The sequence below is a fragment of the Anopheles darlingi genome, chromosome 3 (assembly GCF_943734745.1).
Source record: "Anopheles darlingi chromosome 3, idAnoDarlMG_H_01, whole genome shotgun sequence".
In the NCBI taxonomy this organism is placed as follows: domain Eukaryota; kingdom Metazoa; phylum Arthropoda; class Insecta; order Diptera; family Culicidae; genus Anopheles; species Anopheles darlingi.
Window position 1 is genome coordinate 31,985,939 of NC_064875.1, and position 12,500 is coordinate 31,998,438.

The window sequence follows — 12,500 nt, forward strand, 5'->3', positions numbered from 1 at the left end:
CTGTTTAGGGGTCCGCAAAATCTATTTGATTAATAAACGGCCTTAAAACACAATTTCCATCGTGCTTATCGCGTTGCCGTTGCTGGAAAACAAGCTACAGCTCCTGTATTGCAGCATGTTATTCGTTTCGATTGCGTGGCTTTTTAAAGTTCTACCAAACAACTCCTCCCAAACATAACGTCACCAACGGAACAGTTGATATCAGGCACTAGAGCGCATATACGCCCCCCTTTAGCTGCAAAACAAATGATAATTGGTTTGATATGGAACACTTTGTGACCCGTTTTTTGCTCTAAAGCGTTTTGAAAACCAAAAGATCGACAATATATTTTTGAAAACCCTTCGGTAAGGTGTTGTAGGTTTATATGGCTTTCGTTTTAAGTGCTTAAATATTTCCTAATCTTTCGCTACACAAGACCACTTTCTCCAGTCATAATGCGGTCTGGTCCGGACTAATTACGGACCTGTTGTTGGTGCCCTTTCAGCCACGTGACGACCTTCTCAAAGCTCTCAAGTACCACACGCTCAAGTGGCGCCAACCGACAAACAACCACCATCACCACCATCGACACAAATGATGACAAATGTGAGAACTAGTATGCAGCCGTACATCAGGCAATATGAGGCCACTGTCACCGTACACAAGAGGACCGAAGAGAAACGGGGTGCGAAAGCGTATCGTTGTGTCACGGTATTTGATATGAGCGAACGAACGAACGAAGGTTCGCAATCAAACCACACGTCCGTATGGCAAACAGCGACACATCTACTGCTACAAACTATCACCTACCGCCGGGAGCAGTAACACTCGGGACCAAACTTTTGTTTAATTATAATCCCAACGGTAAACATTTGTGCGGAGAAAGATTTCATTGCAACAACGCAACTCCGAAGGGAGCCTACTTTTACTGCGCCTAGAACGGCGATGTGTGCTGGAAAGCCAGAACTAATTAAAACCAGCGAAATGGATGAAAAGAATGAAGCAGAGTCCATTAACGCGCACCAAAGGGATGTACACACATCACTGCCTCTGCTTGGTAGCCACGCTCTGCTTCCATTAGTGCCACGTAATGCCACACCTTCGACCGTACACACGTTTGTAAGATATTTTTTTGGTATGATTTACTATCCATTGCAACAGCGGCATTTTACAGCCAGACCAGAGATGCCCGAATCGAATCATTTCCATTATGCTGCCTGGCCGCGTAGAGTGAGTGCTGGAGTGTGGACCGGTCTGTTGTTCAAAGGGCAACCACCAGGAGGAGGAAGGTGAAACCTAGGCTAGGTCCAGCAAAGTGCAATAACTTGGTAAACACAAATACAACGGCAGGAAAGAACAACGCATTCCAATGCAGCACAAGACAACAGCTCCCAGATCAAAGTGGGAGCCAAAGACACAGACAACTCTGCAGCAGCCATCCGGTGCATTCTTCTGTGCAGCGGCAGGCAGGCACACGTCTCGCGGGCCCAACGTTATAATGTACCGGTGGTTACAAAGCATGAAATTGACTCAAGCGTAGAACTTCGCGCCAGTGTGCTGGGGATGGATAACGGTACCAAGCACGGTACGCTTGATAATGTGATATCTCTACAGCCTGTTCCTAGTGAGAACGATGGAACGTGCATACACTTATTCCAGGTACAGTGTGCTTTGCAGATTAACTTCTCTCGTCTTTCCACAACACCCAAATGTGGCCGGAGAAGGCACTAAGCATCTTCTAGCGGAATGAATTCCGAGGCGAACCACTCCATCGAATTCCAAGCACCCGCCCGACTATGCAATAATCCGAGAGATGCGTTGGGCAACCTTTGAGTGGCAGAAAATTATGGTTCCCTCGCGTGGCTGCTGCGAGAGCCAAAGTCAGAAGAAAACTAGCTTCTCCGTCCAAGGACAGAACCCAGTCGAAGCAGGGCCGTGACCACATTTGCATCAATTGCCTACCGTTGCTTAATCGAATTAATTTGGCGATCCATATAATTATGAAATGAAAAGGCCATCGGTTTGAAATTCGTTTTGATGCGTGGTGTGGTTCAATTTGGCTTGATTGTTCAAGAACACCCCAGGGCAGGGCCCGTGAAGCACCGCACAGTGTGAAAGGAAACCGAACTTGTCTCGAGTAGTTTTCCATTCCAGACATCAGATATCGAACGAAGAAGCGGAGAGGTCATTCATCCGTGACCTACAGCAATCCGTACGACTGTCGACAAGCGGCACTACCGGCACAACGCGCTACATATTTTCTCCAAAACGTCAGCATTTTCCTTTCCGTTCCGTTCCGTTGGTACCACAGAGCTACACGATGTTTTATTCATTCAACCTGCGCACGAAAAACCGAGGGCTTTGCGGTGACGACGACAACGACGGCGACGACGATGGCAAGCCACTAACCTTCCATCAGACGGGACCAGCACAAGCCCGCGCTCTCTTTTGTTCTGACATAAAGTTCTGGCCAGGGCGCTCGTTTCCGGATACCATCGGTTGTATGCGAGGTTGGTGAGTCTCACCTTCATATCCTGGGCCACCTAACATCCTAATGCCATTCTGTCTGGCGCCTGTCAAACGCTCATTCACATCATTACGTGGTGGCGTGCTTGGGGTAGCTGCAAAAGGGCCGTCGACAACGAATATGCTAATCGAGTGCGGCTGGTGGTCCGAGGGTTTCCGACAGAACAAGCGACTTTTGGGCTAGGTGCTAGCCTAATGGCCCTTACCTGCTAGAACCGGGACCTTCTGCTATCGATTTGTAGACCCGATGGGGGTTGGGCAATAAATATTCCATTCATATTGACCCCATTTCTTAAGGAGCGGATGAATAAGGCCCCTGAACTGACGCTTTATTGATTTGTGCCAATCAATTTTTTGATTTTTGCTTTTTTGCTTTACTCATACCACAGCAATGAACAGTCAGTGTGGATTTGATGTTCATCATTCCATTAATGCCTGAATCGTACTCAACATTAGAATTCAATCATGCGTCGACGTTTAGCTTGAAATCCTTGCTATATATTATATGAATATACTTAGGAACAAGTAGCTAACTGAAGTAGCTATGTCGTCATCAAACTAAAATGGTAGAGCAACACGATAGACTGACATGCACCTTTTGCAACATAAGACAAACTTTTGCTTTCCATCTCAATGTCGGCGAACCGAACGTGAATGCGACCCGAAGAGGCTATCCATCTCGAGGCACCTGGTTTACCGTACTTTCCACCATCGTACCATAATGATCGTGCCGAACGCCGACGGCATAACTCTCTCAACTCTTGAGAGCAGACACACACACACACACACACACACACATAGGCCTCTATCTCTGTGTGTACAAAATCTATTTCATCAATCCGCTTATTTATGGCGACCATACCATTTCGTTCCATTCAATCTTCGAGAGGACGAGGGCCACAGTAGTAGTACGGCGAGAAAGAAAACAATCCAATCAAATTTGGTATAACAGTCGGGTGTTAACGGTGGTGTGTACAGGAAAGCATTGGCTATTGTCGGGTAAAAAGCAAGATGTGTATATGCCACCCCTAAACCAGCCACCCAAAAACCGTATCATCACCATCATATTATCCACCCTCATCAGCGAGCTGCTCTCCTCTTTCACTGGTCGGTCGACACACCACCGAAGAGGACAAACTGCCGGTGGCTGCTGTGGATGGCTCGGAAAATGGGCAGCACTAGTCCCCACCTCCCCCCCCCCCCCCCCCCCCCCACCAACGAATCGATTGAACCATGAAATTTGTTACAGATCATTGCTTCACTTTCTCTATTTTTTGGTTTGTTTTTTTTTTCTCCCCACAACATTATTCCTCAACGAATAACCATAGCCAACCCATCTCATCCATCGTAGCGAAAAGGAGGGGGGGAAAGTAGCAGCAGAGTTCAATCCGATCGCGATCGCGATCACTCGAAACTCACGCTAAACATCCCAAACAACGGCGAACGTCGCTGCACGACGAATCGTGATGAGGTGGACGTTGGCAACGGGATTGACCTGTGTTCGGTCACTGTGTTTACGGAATCATGCTCGTCATAAAAATAGCGCATGAGCCTGGTGGCGCACCACTGGGGTGTCACGCGGCCGGTGCGCGTCTCCTCGTTGATGCGATGAAGAGCACTCGATCCGACTGCCGATCCTCAACTGTGACTGTTTCAACTATCGAGTGGACACGGGAAGGTTTTTTTTCAAAATGTTTCTAAAATGAGAAGAAAGAGTATATGAGTGTCGTTCTAAACACACATATGCGTTTGTGGAAACATTTACACAGTGTTATAAAAAAACCCTGGAAGAGGCCATCGCAAAACAACCAAAATAGATCACTTTGGAAATGGCCAATCACATTTCTCTCTGTGTATCTATTTTTGTTTTCACGGACAAACCCCAACGGATATGGACAAATGGGGAAGCTGTCACTGTCAAGCGGCAAAATTAATACTGCCATACGCTTTTTGCACAAAATTCTGTTGGATTTTGTTTGTATATGTTTACAAGAAAGTACAGACTCATTTCCTGCACAGTGCAATCAACAACCTCAACATAGTTTTGGGGACCAACATAGAAGTGCGTAGCACACGCTTGATAAATCTATTGGGAACATCTGGAGATGTATATGGCAGACTGGCTTTAGAGGATCATTTATCAAACCGTTCCGGCAACCCATATGCCGTAATGCACCCGAAAGCCGCGCCTCATTTGCTAGCGACGGTAAAGGTGCACCGAACAAGAAGCGCTTCATTACAACCCAGTCTAAGCGACCATTCACATGCAGCAGCAGCACCACCACCAGCAGTAACACGAGAGCACGAGTTCTGGGTGAAGTGGCAGAAACGGCTCATCATCTGCACATTACTCTGTCCGTATCTTCTCGATCTCTCCCTTTTCCGGAGCATGCTGCATGCTGCCTCCTGCACGATCCTGCGCATCTGCTTCGGTTTCCTGTAGCCCGTTTCCGATTTTCCGGCTGCGATGCGGCGATCCTTCGGCACCTTCTGGCGTCTAGGCGTGCAACATGTGTTGATCTTCTTAAAGCGTTGATGCGCACCGGAGCTTCTGCATCGCTTGGGCGATGGTGGTGGTGCCTAGAAGTGAAACCTGAACCATTTACAGCTGCACCTCTGGCGAGCGGAAGTAAACACATCTTCTTCAGATGCTGCTCCTGCTGCTGCTGCTACTGAATGGTGCAGCAATACGTTGGGTGTTGGTCGTGGTCTTTCGCCGGTTTCTGCACCAAGAAACGTCGAAATTCGTGGGAAGTTTGCCGGTTACCTCATACACCGAGCCACGGCTGAAGGACGATGTAATCTGACGAAGGCCCCCGCGTCCCAAACGCCCGAAAACGTGCGAGCTAATTGTAACAGCAGCGCTTCATATACTCATGCACGCATGCCGATGCCGATGCCGATGCACGATTTGCACACGCTCACTGGAACGCTGTGGTACGCTGGACGGCTTTTCCGGCAATCCCTTTCCATCCTACGGTTGGCTTTGGCCAAAAATTGCACCTCACTTTTCGCGCTTTTCCATTCCCAAACCTCCAGTTGGCATTCCCCGGTTGCATAATTATGCCAGTAAACCGTTACGCGAGCTCACCGATCAATGCTTCTGGGGCGGAGGAAGGGCCATGATTTGGTTGCATTAGTGATGAGCCCGACTAGACAGTAACTTTATGATGGAGTACGAGACCATCACCATTTACCCCAAGGGTTGTGGTGCATCCCAAGGCTCCCTTTTCCTCTACAGCATACAGCATCACAACAATCCGACATTCGTACATAAGATGCGTGCCGTGAATTCCCACAAAACCATAACAAAGCCGAGATTGGAAAGTATGTTACGCTAAATTCCCAAAATCACGCTCGTCGATGCAACGCACGCGGGGAGGGAGTTGGTTCCCACATATTGTTGCTGATGCGTTTTCAAGATGCAATCAAAATGCATCATTATCACCCGCCGACAGTGCGCAGCGGTCCGGAGATCCAGGCAGTAGTGTGTGTGTTTGTGGTTTGGATGGAATGACTAATGTTTACTTGCAAGTGAGGGGCATACGCGAGCAGCTTACAGCTCCTACAACGCTCCGTCTGGTCCGTCCACGGGACGGTAAGAACCTATTGACTATTTTTAGTCGTTTGTTTCAACATCAGACATCGGAAAGCAGTAAAAACTTTGCTCAGCATATCTGCACAGGGCCGTATCGGAGCGTACATGGAACAAGTTTTATGAGGCATGCATATATCTGACCGAAACATAACGTGGGTGTTGCATTTGTAAAAGATCAATCGCAACTATGCTGCCATAAACCAGGATTTACAGGAAACATTTCCAGACTTGTTAAACCAAATAAGAAGCTGGAGAGGGGTGCATTACAGTGGAGGTTCATGTTCATTCGAACCAAAATTGGGCATATGTGTTTAGACGAAACAATCCAATTCCATATGTTGGTCAATGCAATACTAAACTACAAGCTACTTCAAGCATGTTAGATGCATTCCAAGGTACCAATTCTAACTTTATGTTGGATAGTGGAAAGAAAAAGACAATTTCCATTCATTGGGTAATAGGTTTCTCCAGATAAGCTTGGGATGATCATTAAAAATATTATTTTTTATATTCTTGGAAGTTTTCCGAATTAAAAAAAGGGTTTTTTTTAACGAGCTATTCATAAGTATTGAAAAGAGAAAGAATCAAATAAGCAACAACTTGTTCAGCGGGCTAGAAAAATGCTTATAAATGATGGACAAATGAAGGCCTAAGAGGCAGGACTAATTACCAAATGTTCAAAATATCAAAAGGATCGGTGCAGTATGTCAAGCGCTTATGCAAACTGTCTCGACTTTGCTTCAATTGATAAAGCAATTAAAGCAGAATATTCTTCAATGGTTCGCCATTTAAACAACGCAAAAAAAGCCACAAAAAAGTTTTTTTAACATATATAAGGACAGACGAGCCGTACGTTTACACAAAAAAGCTTAAGTTGCATAAAATAAACGTTCAAAAAAGGTATTAGCACACTGTCTGATCAACTATTCTAGCGCAATATACTCAAATGATGCTGGCCAATAACTCGTTCCATTCAGGCTTTTCAACACAATCGAAAGGTACTATCTTTTCCTATCCCATCAATCGCACCTTTCGGCCAACGAACGGCCAGAGGTCTCCCGTTTCAATTAAACGTCATAGGCTCGTTATTGGAGCACATCCACCTCCCTAAGTGAGGCACTTGATTTTACTAAACCAAGCATTGAAAGAGTTTTCCAAAAAAAAAACACATCCCAGAGAGACCGGTGCCGCGAATCACGTGGGGCGTCGTCTCGTGTACCGGAAGGCGAAACTTTTCTGCGCAAAACCGTCATGAAAAATTCATCAGCCACCATTTCTCCAACCATTCAACTCGTACGGTGAGCAGCGGAAAGCTGCGAACAGAGGTGCAACCTGCCAGAGCCCCACACACACACACACAGAGACGTAAAAACCACCAACATGGCGTTCAAAATCGCATCTTTGCTGGCGATAGTGATCGTTTTTGTCTGAATGCAAAGCATCGCTAAATTTATGCAACCAAACTGGCGTCAAGTGTTTCAAGCGGGCATTGGGGAGGGGAGGAAGGGGAAGGAGTAAAAGAGCGCCGCACACACATCTGGTGGTCCCCCGAAAAAAGGGAAATTTTTACGCAACGGTGCAGTAGTGCATCTCGCTACTCATAGTTATACGATTAAGCGAACGAGTGTCACGCCTGCGAAAGAAACATATCTTTTTTTCCTTTTGCGGTTAGTAAAATGCTGAGTAAAGTTGTTTAAAAACAAATATTTTTTACTTCTTGAAATTTTCCCACAAGTGCTCCAAGCCCCGGTGTTTAATTTGACGTTGAGCTGCCCTTTCGGCAGTGAACTGTGTGGTCAAATGGCTCGATGACAACCAGGGGGGGTGAATATTGGTACCAAATGTACCAGCGCCGAAAAAATGGAGGCCAACATCTGAAATGCCATACATTAGCGGCCTGCGAGCGAACGTACTGCCAATCAGCAGCCATAGGTACCTATCCGCAAAAATCCGCAAAGTCCCAATTTCGCACAGATATTTCGTCCACCATTCGTCATCACGTGGGGTATCTCTCTGTGAGCAAAACGGTCTCCAGTGGGGCACAATCGGATCAGCAAGCAGCAGCTGAACCACCCGCGCACCACCCTTTGACAAATTGCGGCGGTCACCGCGGCCAAAAGAAGCCAAAGTCATCCAAAAGTGGAGAAATGGGGACACAATGGACGATGTAGCTCGTCCATCATTTACCTCACTAACTGCTGCGGACAGTAGTTACTGCTACGGTAAGCGCTCATCAGACTCTCATAACTTGGGAAAAAATATAGAGAAAGTTTAACAATCACAGTGCTCTTAAAGGGTGTTAAACTGTTACAATAGCCACACAGAAGGTGTGTTTTCCGTTAATTAGTGCATTTATTCAGCACTGCGCGCTAGGTCCATTGTTTATTGACGTTGACTGTTTGCATTAATCAAATGTTTACCAAATTTATGTATTTTACGCGACGCGAGAGCAATATTGCATTCAGCTCACTTGCAGCTGCACACAAGCCACGTATGATCGTCTCCTTATTCATGTTCCTGCGCGCCACATTAATGAAAAACCCATGTCCTTAACACATGCACATGCATTATTGTAAGGCAAGGTAGGTAAGAAGATGCCCAAAAACAAAGTGTTTCCTGCCGGAAACAAGTATTTAGTTTCTCTCCCTTTCAGCATCTATAACCCTTGCCTCTCTTCTTCTCCTAAAATTGTTTCTCGCTAGAACAAGTTTATTGCTGCACTCTCTTCCATCATCATACCGAAACGGAGGAGGAACCACCGACCCATCAGCAGCAGCAGCAGCAGCAGTGCTGGTTTCCGGTCTTAAACTTGAAAACATTTCGGGGGTATATGAAGAGTTGAAGCCACTCAGTGGTACCCGGGCCTTTTCTTCTTCTCATAATGATCATGTACATTAAAAAGGCTCCGTGTGGTTGTATGTTTTTTCCCGCAGAAACGGTATTCCTTTGGTGCATCCGTTCGTGATCCTGGCGTCGCTACTTACACGATTGTTTGAGTGTCGCTTGGGTGGCACGTGATTTTAGAATAAACATCTCGGGCTGTGGAGTCAGTAGGACGGAAACATTCACGCGTAACACAGACGCGAGGTTTCTTCGTGTTTTCTTCTCTCACGAGCAGATGTCAACCCTGGGCAGTACGTGGCGATTGGCGAGGGCATTTTAGCATAACTGAGTTGTTGTGTCACTGAATTCTGAACAATTTTAATCCGGCAAACTTTTGACGATTTTTGAATAGCTGCCATGTTATGGCCAATTTTGTATTGGGTGTTGCAATATCAGTTTGACAGTGTCTTTTACTTAAGAGAGACTAAAGTATCCCTCTTTTTCATGAGTCCTTGTCCTTTCAAGAGTATTTTGTAAAATTTGGATCAATTTAAGCTGAACTGACAAAGATACAGATTTGTTTTTAAGCCGCCCTTCATATATGGTCCAATGCAGCTCGCTACTTTGAAGTCCATCGTAGCGTAAAAACTACTGGACCGATCAATTAAAAAAATTGAAATACTTTATCATGCCACTATTTGCCAGCTCGCTCCGTCGAGTGTTTATAAACATGGTTAGATCTTTTTTCCAAAACTCATTTTTTCATCGTAAGAATTCTTTTTAAAACATCACAATGGTACCATTAATAAAAAATAATGGAAATTTAACAAAAACTCTACGGAGTTACCTGTACAAACTTATGATATAACAAAAAAATCGATTTTATATCGAATTTACAAATTAAACAAGATATTTTGATAGTGATAGATAGTGATGCTTGCTGCGTGTTGATAGAACAAGATAGTGAAATCCTACAAAATGAGCTTCTTTACACAAACTAACCTTAGGACCCTTTTAAGATAACATAAGTTATTGTCTTCTTATGAATATTATGGACAGCGAGTCTTCATAGGCACCACTATAACTTACTGGATTCGTAAATTATCGCTAAAACAAGTATCCATTCATCCGGACTAAACCTACGACAGTACCAACACGTGCGCGTGCAATGTTACCTGCCACTAATACACAGCAAACACCGTTTCGGCGAAGGTTTATTACGCCCACTTGGTTGGAGAAGGTGTGCACGGAACACGGAACATCGGCATGTTTAAAACCACCCCAAAGAGCCTTCCGGTGTATGTGGCCGTTCCAAAGCGATGAACGAACGAGCGGATGGTGGCACTGGCCGACGACCACGGCCGGCGAACATGAGCTGGCGATGATGTAGACGGCAAGAAACGGTTTGTATCGATGATTTTCTCACATATATTTCAGAATCTGTATGCTTTGCTACACAACAGACACACTCCACAAGTTAAGCTGCCAAGCGGCGAAACATGATGTGCAATAATGGATGGAACGGTAAGAGGCCTTCGGTTCCATTAGTGACCTTTATAGCGCGAGGTCAAAGTAGATCTCAGAAGGTTCTGGGCCAACAGAATGCAGATTGTTCAATCCATTTTCACTTTGAAACTAGTAGACCAAACGATCGAGGAGTAAAGTAAAAGAAAACAACCCATTCCTTCTGATCTTCACACCGTTGTCTGGAATATACCTTTTCTCGGTGAAGTGATTTGAAGGCAAACCAAGCGATCAAGCGTTCCAATCACACACATTCCCAATTTGGCCGTTCCCTGCAAGATCCGGAAATGAATCAATCCCAGAAGCAGAGCTGTGGGAAACCCCGACGGCAGACAAATTGCACAGTGGAAGGTATCATCAGCGAAGCGAAACCTCTCTTTTTTTCACCCAAAATTAGATCGGGCTCATCGTGAAAGGGTTTTATCCAAACCAAGATTAACTTGGAACCGTTGGAAGGGGAAGCGTTACTGGCAGACAGGAACGAAAGAGGGAGGGAAAGAGAGAAAGGGCCCTATTTCTTGCTTATCTCAGATCAGTTTTGGAGGCCAGGCTTTTTTTAAGACTGGGGTTTAATGCCTAAACCCTAAAACAATGCAAACGGATAGGGATATGGAAACCGGTAAAAGATCAAATTCATTCATGATACCCGTTTAGGCTCAGAGTGTTAAAAGTGCTCCTCAACTTCTCGGCCGGCATTCGTTTACTGTAGCCACCAAGCGCTGTGGCGATTGTTTTGTTTGGAATTTCTTTGGATGGTTTGCATCTGTAAAGACCGAAGCGCGATGCGCTGAGCGTGAAAAAGGCCACGTTCCCAAAAGGTTTTGGTCTAGAGCAAACAGTTTGAGGTTAAAATGATCCATACGGTGGTATAGGGGAGCTTATGAGTCCCGGAATAACTCTTGAGTCGTGATTGGCTGCATTCTTATCAGAAGAATTACTCACAGTATGACCCACCTATGAAGAATTATGAAGAATTACTCACAGTATTCCCGCCCTACAAGTGTAAAAAAAAAAGTATGACCCATTTCTCATTCGGCATTCCGATAAACTATTGGGCAGATTTTGGAGTCTAGTTTCCTTAAACAATTTTGGTTGTTGGCTGGAAACTCTTTCAATTAACTATTCTCGGCGAATCGGTGAAGTACAGATTTTAACACATAATAATAAATACTCACAGACACATGAAATCGTTTTAAAACTGAAGGAATGTTGTTTTGCTGCATCAAATAGTAGTAACAGGGAACTCGGTATGGTTATTTCTTTTGTCTTGGGAATAATATGTAAAATAGGTCACATAAGGTGTGTTAAGAATTGTGCTTAGGTTGTGTTTTCATTCCCCAAAGGAAAGGGAAATCCACAGCCACCGCTTATTAAATTGACGAAAATATTCTGCTAGTGTTGATGGAATGTGTCTAAATCTTATAAAAAAGGTGTTTTTTTATATTGTTCCCTTATCAAGCAATATCTATTCAGTGCATAGATTTAGTTATTGTAGGGAAGTGAAAATTTACTTCAAGGAATAAACCAAATTAATCACAGTACACAAAAACTGTACAATACATCACTTTTGCAACTTCAAATGTTATCAACAATTGGAAAATTGAAAAAATTAACAAATCTTGGTGGTTATACCTTGATAATATAATAAAATAAAATAATAAAATTTGATGGTATGGTACAGCAAATGTCAAAATTGAGCTTGTTTCTGGCTGCTAAAAAAACTACAACTCTTATCATTTAGATAAAGCTTAAGGGAATGCGACCTCTTTACAAGCTTCAGATAGAAGAACTCGTTTGTTGTGTTTGCTTAGTGTTTGAAGGTTTTGTCAACAAGCTTCTTCTTGAAGATCTGCCTGAGACTGTGGCACTTTAAAAGCATACCTAGCGAGTCAAATAACGACTAAGATATTTGATATTGTATAGATCGGTTATACGTGCTGGTAACATTGACGGAAATGCAAAAATATCAATCTTGGATAATTGTAAAAACATCGAAGTTAACGGTTTAAATTATTTGGCCGTATTGCTTTCGTAGTAAACCAAATAGCT

General features: G+C 44.4%; 1 protein-coding gene across 5 annotated transcripts in view; it reads right to left on the reverse strand.

Annotated features, from left to right (window-relative positions):
* Nucleotides 1-12,500, reverse strand: part of LOC125956155 (rab11 family-interacting protein 4B) — a 62,497-nt gene that overhangs the window by 45,676 nt on the left and 4,321 nt on the right. The gene's annotated exons all lie outside the window — the stretch shown is intronic.